Raw genomic sequence first — 12,786 nt, 5'->3', positions numbered from 1 at the left:
GCGGGGCCTGAAGGAACGGGCCCCCCACGGCCGTTACAGCCTCCCCTCAGCCCCAACCGACCCCGCGCGCGCGCGCCCGCCCCGCCGGAAGCGGCTGCCTCGCGACACCACCCCCTCCACCGCCCGCGGTGCGCGCGCGCGGCAGTGCAACCACTGCGCCTGCGCTGCCCCCGGCCCCTGGCTCCCGCCCCCTCCCCTCGAGGCGCCGGTGGGCGGGGCCTCGCCCTGTGACGCTCGTGCCTCTGCGGCGCCCCGCCCCCTCCCTCCCTCCCTCCCGAGCGCCGCGCGCGGGGGCGGTGCCAGGGCTCCCCTCGGCCGCACCGCCTCTCCCCGCCCGGCCCCGCCCGCCACAGTCGCTGCTCCAGCGGGCACCGGAGCGCGGCCCGCCGCCGCCCCGCCGCAGGTGAGTTGCGGGCGGCACCCGGGTTGAAGGGGGGAACGCGGGCAGGCCTCGCAGCGAGGAGCTGACTGGCGCCTCTCCACCGGGGGATGGGGCGGTGAGAGCCCGGCGAACCCGCCTCGCCCGCCGCAGGGGGAAGCGTTCCGGTGCGGCGGGAGCTGTCGGGAGGGCGGGCGTCCCCCCCCGCGCCCGCCGCTGTCCCCAGCCCCAAGGGGTTGCCGCTGAGGTGCGGCTGCCGCCCCGCTGCCCCTGGCCGGGCGGTTTGTGCCTGGCGGCCCCGCCCCGGGGTGTGGGGAGAGGCGGGCGCGGGCCGCAGCCTCCCGCGGGGGCCCGGCAGCCGCCACCCGTCCCTTCTCTGAAGGTTACGGGCGTCGACCTTGGGGGCGTCCCGCCCAAGGCCTGCCGTTGCTCGCCGCGGCGCTGAGGGGAGTGGGCGGCGGAGGGCCCGGGGTTGCGAAGGGGTCCGGCAGCCTTCCGTGGCCGCGGGAACATGGGGCAGGTGCGACGTCCCCGTCCTCGGGGAGCGGGGTGACCGCGGCCAACGCCCGCACCTGAGGGGGGCGGAGCGCGGCGGCGCCGCCTGTGCCCGAACAAAGGGGCCGGGGCTCTGCTCCCCGGCCGGGCCCGTGTGCCGGAGCCGCGGTGCGCCTGTGTGCGCGATGCAGCGTCGGGATGAGCAAGAGCAGTGCCCGTGTGAGGCTGAATCGCTGCTCTCGGCTGTGGTAGTGCACCCTAAAAGGCGCTGCTGGTAACGATGGCTTGACCTGGCCTACAACAAAAGGAACAAGTACAAAGTACGCCTATTAAGTCCCCCCAATAAAAGGTGCCTTTCAGTGCTCACATACTGGGTTCGGTAAATAATCTGGTGTTTGCTTTGGGGTTTCTTTTAAATGGAAGCTGATAGCTTCAGCTCCTTCCCCTTAATTGAGTCTGTTTAAAAATGAAGATGTTAAATGGGCCATATGTATTCCAAGAGTCACCCGGAGAGGCATTCTTATGCCTGATCTGCCTGTCTGATCTGTACATCCCTGAACTGTCCTGGCAGAAAGACTGCCAACATACTCGTTTTCAAACTCGAAATGACCCTAATGTTTTGTTTCAACTTCGTGTTTCCAATTCTCATTGGAAAGAGACTTTGCATTCTGCAGTGCAAGCCTTTAGACTTGTATGAGTTGAAGTGATCCATTCCTCTGGCATTTTGATGTCTGGAGATAGATAATGGAGAGGTCTGCACAGAAAGCTGTCAGTCATTCTTCGTCTTTCAATCAAAGTCTGAAAAGAGAGGAGCTGGATGGACTGGGAGAAAATGTTGACTATTTTGTTAGTTATCAGGACAATTAAGTGATTGTAACTGGATTATTTTCTATAACTGGAAAATCCTCTTCTTTTCAGCTGACTTATTCGTCTATTAGCATGCACCTCAACATTTAAATCGTGGGAAACCATGAGCATTCTTAATGGAATGAAGAACAACTGTGTGATATGTAAATCTCTGATGTTGAAACCCTTCAGTCTATGCGTGTGACACAGCTTGTCAAATGTTGTTTGAGGAAGCCTCCGAATGGCAGAAATTGTGGGAATTGTCAGTGTTGGTGATGGGTTTCCCTTTTTTATTATTTTTCTGTACAAATGTGATATACAGAAAGATCAAAAAAAATGCTCTTTTTTGGCATGAGAGGCCAGCTGTGGGGTTAAATGAGCTGTAATACTAAAGAGTGAACTTATTCCTTTGTTACTGCACATTCTTTGAGCTCGGTCTTCTTCTGAGTTTGAGGAAGGGAAAAAATGTAACAATTTTAATGTGGAGTATTTTGAGTTGCGTGTACTCTGGCAATGTTGAAATAATGTTGTCTTTATTGTTTCTGTGTAGACCTTAAGGAGAGGATCTTTAGCCATGAAAGAGAAAACTAGAACAACATCTAGCTGTGTGTTTGTTGTGAATTCTGTCACCTATGGGCATGTATTTATATCTATTTGTATATATATATATAAATAATCAACAGAAATAGTAAGCTGGCTGAGGGGGGCTGGGGGGCAGGGAGGGATGTGCCTGAGGATAAAGCAGTGCTGGCTAAAAGCAACCATGGAGGAGCACATGACTGTTGAGTGGTGTTGGAGACCTTGCAGTGGTCCACGTGTCTTCTGTATTCCAGCTGACTTGCATAAGGACAATTGTGTTCTTAACCTCACTTAAGGCATGCACTGGCGTCCCTGCATATACCTGTTGCAAGGGATCACCCTGCAAGAGGGATGTTCTGTCTACAGTGAGCTTTTACTCCTGTTAAATTTCAGGTGTGTCTGCCTTGGAAGGAAATCATTGCTGAGGTAAAGGATGTTGCTGTGTTAGGAACTGATATATGGCAGTCTTGGGTATCAAAGAGTGATACAGGCACAGCGGCTTGTTATGTAAAAAGTTGTTTTGGCAACTGTGTTTTGGCTCTCTTACAACAGCATTGTTTTCCCTGCAGTTTCACAATTGAAGAAGAAATAGTTATATGATAAACATCTTTTAATTTTGTGATTATGTTTGTTTGGTTTGCTGCCTTAGCAAGTGGTATAGGGTACAGTGGTCCTGGGAGTAAGTCGGTGATGTCATGTGTTCTGAACAGGGAACTCCTCATCCCCTTGAGAGTGCTTACAGCCAGCTTCCAGTAAACTTCTAATGGCTCCAAGCTATTGAAGTTACTTTGCATCTAAATTGAAACCTGTTTTAAGTGAACAAGGTCGTTTAATAGGCTAGTGACAACATTCTTGTGAGCATATAATAGCCTGCCCGCATCACACACACAATTATGGGACAATTGTTTTAAGTCTCCTTCCTCCCTTATGAGGAATTCACGTGAGGAACCAAGAAAATAGAACAGTTGGTAGAATTACAGTACAGCCATTGAACGTTCTGCAGAATGTTTTATGTTTTATAAATTACTAAGTAGGGAAGCAATGGTTATATGTTATTAGTCTGTTGCAATACTTAAATCAGCTCTCAGGGTAGTTCTAAAATGTTATTAGTAACTCTTACTGTCTGCAGAATGTGAAATTATTTGTAGTCCTTTTGGATGTAAAGAACTCAAGAGTCACTTTAACTATAGCAAATGTGTCTTGCAAACAGACCAGGGAGGTATTAAAGCCAGTTTTGCTTCTCATTTTGTTTTCCTAACTATTGTGAGTCAGAGTGAGCACTTACCAACCAAGGATATGTCAGTGTGTACAGCTGCTTGTCAGATCTGTTTGGGAGATGTGCAACCATCAGGTTAGGCTTATACTCTGAATCTCAGGAGCTCTGCACAGCAGCAAAACCAGTCTGAAATCCCTACAGATAAAACAGCACTGAGTTTATGGATGGGAGCAAGTTGGAAAGAAATGTATCACAGGCTAAGTAATCCCACTTTGGAACTACCCCATGCTATAACTGGTTCCCTTTGCCTAGAGGGTGGCTTAGTCTTTACTACTAGTGTTTTGTTTCAGCTTAGTTTTGTATCTTTCAAAATCCCAGCACCTTCAGGGCAATAGAGTGATAACACTGGAGTGTCCAGAGACACTGTGCACAGAGAGAGAAAAATGGAGAGAGAAAGAGAGAGAGAGTTGTGTAGGAGTCGTGAGAGAACACAAAGAGAACACATTTTTAATGAAAAATAGTTACAGTAGAGAATTCAAAGTGAGCTATGCTGTAATCAGTTTATAATGCTAATGGGGAGAGGAGCCAAGAATGCAAAGAAGGTAGCACAAACAAGACATATAAAGAGCTGGTTGCATAGTAACTCTGCAGTCATTACTTTAGTGGAATTGATGGTGCTTATTTTGTGATACTGGCTCCTTAGTCTGAGGAATTACAGTATACATTGAGTTCCTACCAGTACAGTTCATTTAATGTATTGTGTTTGTAACAGTAAGTTTACTCTACATCATTTGATGTGAGTGTGTGGGAGTGTCTGGTGCAGTGGCCCACAAGGTTTCATTTAAAAATGGCATGTAAATACACTGTATGACCAAACAAGTATTCCTGCAAATTATTGAAAATGGGATTTTGCAAAGAAGCTTGCCATTTGCGCGTGGTAGGTAGGTAGTAGGGATCAGCCATGCATTCAGGCCTTGGTACCTGTTCCATTTTACTCTCCACAATGCTAACTTAATACCCTCCTGTGCTACTGTTAGACTTGATCTGTAACTCTGATCCTTGTCTCCAGCAGTCTGAGAATGCTTGTGTAACACCCACATATAAACAGGCAGAAATGTTTCCGTTAACATTAAACAGAGTGTAGTAAACATGGAAGTTTTCCAGACAGGTCCTTCTCTTTGCTAGGACACCCATTCAAGCCCATGAGACACTTCAGGGTAGAGCTGACCTGTCATTTGAACAGTGTAGTCTTGTTGGTATAGCTGTGCTGTTTCCAGAAAGGGCTTTTAGCGTAGAAGTAGAAAATTCCAGCAACATTTTTTTCCAATGGGATTTTATCTCAGACATCAAAATAAAAGCAGTTATACAGACAGGAAAACAATGTTAATGTGACCCTCTGCAGTCATGCCGTGTCAGTCACAAAACCCACCCTTGACGGGTGAAGTCACGTCATGGTTTGATAGCACTGAAGTACCCAGGCTGTGCATAGAGGGGAGAAGAATGGAGATGGAGAGGTGTGTAGGAGAGGTGAGAGAACACAAAGAGAGGAGATGTAATGAAAAATACAGTTACAGTAGATGGACGCAGTGGCCCTACTCAAAGCAAAGCTGGTAGAAGCTCATTCTTAACCGTCTCTCACTGTTACCCGTGGAGATCAAAGTAAGCAAAATCAGGTACTGAGTTAAAGTGGTTATTGTGTGGAAGAGCTATTTTGGTATGATACCACTAAATTTAAAATTTTTTACACACTTAACCACCTAAATGAATTCCACCTTTGTGGTGTAATATGAGAATAAAGCTTCATTCCGATCCTCAGAACTCCTGTGTTTTAAGATACAACGCTTCAAATCACACACTCTTAACAACTGGTTTCTGTAAGGTCAAGATTTATATTGAACGATATCTAAATTAAGAGGTCATTGCAGTGTTTTAGTGACTAACACACCTTGTTGCAATTTGAATTCTCTTTTTGTACATTGACATTTTTGAAGCTGTCACTGATTTTAAAATGAGCATGAAATTTGTTTTACATTGGTACAGTTCACATTGCGAAGTCAGTGACTCAGCACTGACTGTATGGTACGGTTTGTTACAGCATCTTTCCTTCATGCTCCAGGTTGTGTATTTTTTGCCTACTGATCATCAGGCATGATGGCTTTGAGATGTCAGTTCATTCGTATGCACTGGAAATAAAGTATATAATAAACCAAGAAAACTTAACCTAGAAGGAAAACACTTCACTCTAGACTCCTTCACTGTGCAGTCCATTATTGTAATTCAGAATTTAAAGAGTAGATGCGTTAGACTAAATACCAGAAACTGTTTTCTGTTGAGCAGGTTCATCCTCTACAATGTTAGTAAATGGTTAGCGTTGCAAGGAAGAAGAGATGGTTACATGTAACTTTAATAATGAAATTCAGCACAGTCTGCAACATGTTGGAGTACCCCTGCAGGAAGACACCCACTAATGTGAGATGTGTAAGATGCTAGGACTTGATTGTATATCCCTGCTTAATGAAGACTGTGCTAACAACAATAATGAAAAATTGAAAGGCTGTGATTAAAAAAAAAAAAAACAAACAATAAGAAAGCTTCTATTCTGAACTATTAATTTGGTTTGCATCAGTCTTGTTTTATTTTAGTGTATAGTGTAACATAAAGGACTGTTTTTAGAACAGTTAGTTAAGAAAACAGGGGGTGCCTTTGTTTCAGAAATATTAAAAAGGGTCAAGTTAATCAAGTGGGTTTTCCAGGGGCAGCATTCTTTCTGTGAGGAAATTGTTTCAGTGTTGTTGTGTAAGAGTTAAGCAGGAGCTGTTGCTGCCTTTTGGACTTAGAGGAGTTAAATTCTAAATCTTAATTCAAACTATGTCTCAGTCCCCTTTCTTACATCTTGTTTTGATAACAACTTGGATCTTAAGTCATGATCTCAACTTTTTACTCTTACGGTACTGCTGTGAAGGAAAATACTTTTGACTAATATATATTGCACATTTTTAGCATCTCTGTGCTTTGTTAAGGAATCCCAATGCCAACTAGCATTTCCTGTGCTCAGAGCTAGGGAGGCTGTCATTCAGAGATTGACGGTGTTCTTCGAGAGGCCAGTACTGAACCACAAAATATTTTAGGAAAGCCTCTGTGCGTACTCTCCTGCAACTGGCTCCTTTCACTAACCTGGGGCATGTCATTACTGGTTTTACTGATGGGTTCACTGTTACAATTACACATAAAATAAAAATTCTGTAGTGCAGCTGCTGGAATTTCTCAGGCCCTCTTTGCCCAAGAACCAAAGAGTGAAATGTTTGGGTTTAGATTCATTCAAAAACCTTAGAATGTCCTGATTTTTATTTTGAGAAGTTTCTTCGCTGTCTTGTCTCTTTAAAATTCTCATTGGATCTCATTGGGAAAGTTAATCTTTTTAGGTAACTTGGTTTGGCACATGTTCAACTTTTCTACTAGAAGGGCATCCTTTTCTTAAAATGAAATAAAAGTTAACCTGTATCTGTCATATTTTCTGTCTTGCAAAGGTTGAGCTTTATAGCTCTTGCAGTCAAAGTGGATAGAGGAATGAAACAATATAACAAAAACACTCTTCTCTGCAAGATGTGTGAGTTAAAACTGAGACCATGTATATAACATATATAATTGAAATGAGATTCATCAGGCTGGAGTATTTTGAAAAGCATTGAAAAAGCAAGTTCTAGTGATTTTAAGCGTCATTTGGAAAATTTCAAGAAAACCATCTATTATTGCTTGAGGACCAAGGTTTTATATTGTAATCATTCTAATAGGTTTTACTGCAAACTTGGAAGGTAAGACTTTTACAGATATAGGGGAAAAATACTCCTGGGAAGAGAAACTGAAGCGGAAACAATCTTGTAGCCAAATACTAGGATTTACAAAGCCAAAATTAATAAACTATTGTGATATACAATGTGATAAGATACTGAAATATTCATAACTAACCCAGTCAGGATGGCACAGCTGTTCTTGGATTGTCAGTAGTTTGAAGGAGAGATTTTTCAGGAACATGATTTCTGTTTCTCAGCAGACTAAGGTCTTTCATGCCGACCATTATCTGTGAACAACAGGAATGGGTTTTAACAACACTTAACTTTTCCAGGCTTTCTGCAGGACTTGGGCTATGGGTGTGTTAAGGTTTTTTGGAACCTTTTGGAATAAATCCCTCAAGTAAAAGAACCCTGTAAAATCAGCTTCTGACTGCGGATAACTGATGCTATTAGAAGTACGGCAGATGAATTGAAAGCATGTAAGTGACTGGCTGGAAATAAAATGTTTTCGTAAGTCAGCAGTAGTGAAGGTTTTGTAGGACAGAGGAAATCCTATGTTACACCATGCAAGGTGGGAATGGTATTAGGTCACATACTTCTTACTGGAATTTAAAAGGTCGTGTGTACGGAAAGAAATACAGCTCACATTTGGTAGTGTTTAGCGTTGTGACATGTGTAGAATTAAATCAATTAAATGTTGAGAAGGATATCAGATTTCACCATGGATTTTTATAGTAGTTCTTCCCTGGGAGACTAACCTTTAAAATAAACTGTATTTGCTCTGTGAATACCACTGGAATGCTTTTAGCTTTTGCTTTTGCTTCTGGCCATAGGAAGAGAAACATGCTTGAGATACATTTAGTGATGTGCAATAGTATACTGTCCTTATCAGTGCCTTTTCCAGTAACAAGAATTACAAAACTAATTTTTAGGTTGTTTGTTGAAAGTTGACAGCTACTTCACTTGGTTACCCAGATAGCCTAAAATGAACATTATGCTTGTTTCTGTGTTTGGAAATTGATCCATGATTTTTCACACATTGCGGTGTAAAAATCGTTTCTTAGATAGTTTGTTCTGCTAAAACTTAGAATTCACACAATTACGTTCTTGTAAATCATTTCACAGCTCTGCAGTGTTCTGGATTACCGTGTGCATGATGACAGCTGTAATAATTCAAATAGGAACAACAAGCAGGTTTTAGAAGTTTCTACTTTACAATTTGAAAGCATTTAATTTGAAAATGTCTTCTCTGGTACTGCAAGAAAAGTCTGATCTGTAGTTTAAGCAGGGCAAGATCAAAACCACCACTGGCACTGAATGTGGAAATTGATAAATTGACCTGAACAGTAATAATTTCATACGAAGTTTACTAACTGAATGCCATCTGTTTCTAGCTACTGCATGTTTTATGCCTATAATATGTGAAATACCCATGAAACTCTACCATGTATCATATGATTGGCAAGCATATATTGAACTGAAAGACAATTAATTGTCCAGATGAGTCTTTTAGGTAAAACTTGGTTGACTCTACCAATTTTTCAGATCATAGCTCCAATAGTTTTAGAATAAACAGCATCTAAAAATGGGGAGGAAACAGACTAACCAGTGTTTGAACTTCATGAATGCTGTATTACAATGCAACATCAGGTCTATAACAGCTTGTGTCCTTGAATCACCGACTCAAAAGGTTAATTACAAGCCTTTGTGTATTTGCAAACCAGTCTCATTCAGTGAGTCATGCATATGAAATCCTCTTCCCCTGAATAAAACAGAAGTTACTAGGATTTTGCACTGCATAGAATGTAAACAAGAGGACAAGTTACCACAACAAAATATGGCTACAAAAGTAATGCTCTTGCAGTAATACTACAAAAGAGTACTTATGCTTTTGTAATTGGGTGGTAAAACAGATGGCAAAGTCATAAAATGAATGAAGTAACTTGCTTTGCCAAGTGAGATTTCACTAATGAAATTTATTTGCTACAGCTGGATGATTCTTTAGAGGAATAAAAAGGAATTTTTTTGAAATGCAAAATCCAACATGCTCCTGTTTTACGAGGTTCCTTTTGACTGGTGTCTTGATGCAGTCTGCCTGTGGGGAGAGAGACCACTTGCCTATGTTTGTGAAGAGGAAATGGAGAATTTGGTTCTACCTGCTTCTTGATTTCTCTTGCTGATGTCCGGTGCTGGGTCTTTGCACCGTTTGTGCTGCGGCCTTTGACATAAATGTGCCTGCACTTGCTGGAGTACTTGTTCCCTGCATCCTTTGGTGCCAGGAGCCACTTAATAGAATGTGAAGGGTAGTGTATTTTGGTATTTCTGCTCTGCTTTTGTTGAACCTTCAGCCAGCTGGGCACTGACTACACAGAAGAAGGTGGTCCTCCCTCAAAAATGCTTTATTTGAAAGCTTAAACTTTTTCTATATCAGGAATTTCATAGGAGCATTACTCAAGGCTTTTGTGTTCATTCTGTCTGTGCTAATACCTTGGGAGAATTTAAGGGTGTTCTTGTGTGTTTTCACTGTAATACTATATGACTGGCTAATAATGCAAAATGAGTTGTTTTGAGTGGGATAAACTCTGTAAACTGTCACTATTAGAACTTGTCTCCCTGTGAAGTAAGATGCCTGCAACACAACAAGGCTGCTTCTACCAGCCAAAATCCTAACTTGTAGAAGGGATGCAGGTAGCATCCCTTCAATAGATTCCACAAGACAGCTGAGTGCACCCTGCCATGAACTTGTTTTTGCTTTGCAAATACCATGTGTTTCTAGATTTCTCTGTCAGAAGTTAACTTTCCTGTCTATAAAGCAGTGAAACTATTTGGGTGGAGGTTTGGGTTTAGTAAGTGTGGATGTGAGGTCATCCTGGCTGTAAAAATGACCATATGAATATTTGCTTTTTCTAGAAAATACAGATCTGACATTCTGAACTTCTAACTAAAGGAAGAGCATAGGGTTGCTAACAACTGATAAGATACTTGTGTTAGAGGAAAACCTGATGAATGGACTTGTTCTGGCATGCCTGTATTTTTCAAGTATATCTTTTGGAAGCCTTCTTCAGACTTTAAATAATTTACTTAGGCCAATGCAAAATGCTTGTATTTAAATCTTCCTTAAATTTCTTTAGTGAATGTTGAAGTTTAATCGTACAGGGGCAAAAAGGACACGGTGATGTGGATGAGATTTCTTTTGAAGTATGGTTGACAAAAAATGGGTTTGTGACACCAGATATGCTGTAAGCAACTTTTTGAATGCAGAGCGTTGGAACAGCTATTACAAGTGAACCACTGAGCTCGTGCTGCAAGCTCTGGCATAGTGCCTTTGAGGGAACTCCATTTTTGTTGCTTTACTGAATAGCTGTAAGCAGCAGCTCTGTGCAGGTGTGAGTGATGCCTGACTTTTCACTGATAAGTTAACTTCCAAATGTGCTTTCTTGAACTTAACATGTAGGGTGAAAACGGCTGTAGCTTGTATGTCTTAGGTGCCACTAGCTGAAATGTACTCTTGAAGTGCTTCCCCCTCAGTCCTTAGTTGAAGAGCACTAACCTAAGATCCAGAGTTGTTGATCCTGTGTTACTAAAAGTCATCCTTGTAGGCTATGCATTGCCTTTTATATCTTATGAAAGGGGAAGAAGAGAGTCTGTTTGTTCTATATCAAATGCTGAGTAAAATTCCATAGTAGCATCTGCTTCTTGTAGCATCTCCCATGAATGGAACATTCCTGACTTTTATCAGGGGACTTGATTATGGGTATTTGGTATGGGAGCCTCTTCTGCAGATGTTCCCCTCTTCTGTTTTAAGCCTTTCATTCCTTCTTAGTTTTGCTTATGCTAGAAAATGGGCTGTAGGACCATAGCACCTGTTTGTCTGTCTTGCTTCTGAATCCATGCAAGTCTCTGGCCTGCATAGTCTTGACAGGATGGTGACATGTGATTGTTTATTCCTTTTACCATGACTGCCATTACTGTTAATTCTCTCCTCATGGTGTATAATGTTAAATTGATACAAAATTAATACCTCCTGTTAATATGGTAGATTACAGACCTCTGTATTTAGAAGCTTAATCTAAGAGAAAGACATGACTCTTCCATTTTATGTTAAGGCAACACTCCAACACCATCAGTCTCAGAAATCCAAGTTCCCGCAGTGATTAGAGCAGACTGAGATAGGGTGCCAGCCACATAGTGACCCTAAGGAAGCAGAAATCGTTCTAGATTCTCATGTAAATGTGTGTATTACCATAATTACTTCATAGTGTAACTTTAGTCAGTTGAACTTGTTGCTGGTGTTAACTGAGATGCTGTGCTTGAGTTTGCCACTTTTTCAGACAAACCTTTGCAAGTATCTAGGATTCTTCCAAATGTCCTGCAATAACCATTACATAACTTAGAAAAAGCGAGGAATCATCAAGAGGTGCTATGTATCAGTTGAGAAACCTTACTTGCATTGTTTTTCCACAGTGCTTATAGGCTGCAGGTCCTAAAGTTCAACTTTGTAGATTTCCTCAGCTTTGTGTTTTTCTGGTCTGCCTCTTGTGCTAACAAGCTTGTTTAGCTATCCAAGTATCTGTCCAAAACCAGTATAGGTTATTTTTTGTCTAGAGTAACTTCTGAACTCCTTTGCCACCTGGCTGTTGCAAGCACCATTGCTATTAGAAGGAAGGATATGGGAGTATCAGTCAGGCTGTGGCTGGTTGAGTTTTTATCAGCCTTGCAGGCATGCACAGTTGGGATTTGTGTTTTGTCAGCTCTTTATGTAGACAGTGATGTAGCTGCTTCATTTTTTCTCAGTACACTGCAAGGTTTAAAATCTTAAGACCTTGATTTTGTTCCAGACTATTTCTGCTGTTCAGTTTGTCAAGGTTTTCTTGGTTGCTTCCATATGGGTTTCAAGAAATTTCTTTATGGAAGTTTTTCCCCAGAAGTCTTCTTGCAGGATGCCAGAGGCTTTTTGGTAACAAAGTGCTGAAATGATGACTTAAAACATATGGAATACATTATCAATTCTCACTTCAGAAGCTGCTGCATTGTGCATCGCTGTGCCCAGAAGCTGGCACTAGGGCCCTCTGGAGCCTTGGAGAGACTTCTGTGAAGTCAACTTGTTTACTGTTCGCTAGTGATTTAGTGACTTCTTGTTGGTGGGATCTCAGTTGTTGATGATGTCTTAAGAGTGCAAGTATGTGGGGACCACTGTTCTTTATAGCAGCATCACGTGATTTATAGAGTGGATGCTGCCTCGGTCACTTGAAGAGTTTGTTGGTTGTCTCTTCAAGTTTCAATGCCTGGATATGGTTACAGTTTGAGGGACCTGTCTCAAGAAGCTGGGAAATGTAGGTTTTCTGCCAGAGGAAATTTGCTGCTGCTGAGAGATAGAACTTAAGTCAGTTTTCTACCCTTTACTTAGTAGATGTGTAGTCACCTTGGTAAATTTGTTTTGTGGGTGTGGGAGAGACAAGCACCTTCTTTTATGGTGTGCA

The 12,786-nt window shown here is 42.5% G+C and overlaps 1 protein-coding gene across 2 annotated transcripts in view; it reads left to right on the top strand.

The window, feature by feature from the left end:
- Positions 1 to 287: 287 nt before the first annotated feature.
- RALA (RAS like proto-oncogene A) overlaps positions 288 to 12,786 on the top strand; it is a 30,463-nt gene continuing 17,964 nt past the window's right edge. Inside the window, exon 1 of one of the 2 annotated variants that reach the window (XM_062625435.1) lies at positions 288 to 403. The gene's annotated coding sequence lies outside the window, so the exon portion shown is untranslated. Of the gene's footprint in view, positions 404 to 793; positions 1,254 to 12,786 lie in introns of those variants that run through there. The other variant, XM_062625434.1, reaches the window with a different exon arrangement.

This window comes from Pezoporus occidentalis, unplaced genomic scaffold, assembly GCF_034315485.1.
Source record: "Pezoporus occidentalis ecotype Australia unplaced genomic scaffold, CSIRO_AGI_Poc_V1 ctg28, whole genome shotgun sequence".
Taxonomy (NCBI): Eukaryota; Metazoa; Chordata; class Aves; order Psittaciformes; family Psittacidae; genus Pezoporus; species Pezoporus occidentalis.
Note: the sequence above shows the minus strand (reverse complement) of the source record. Positions and strands in the feature narration are given on the sequence as shown.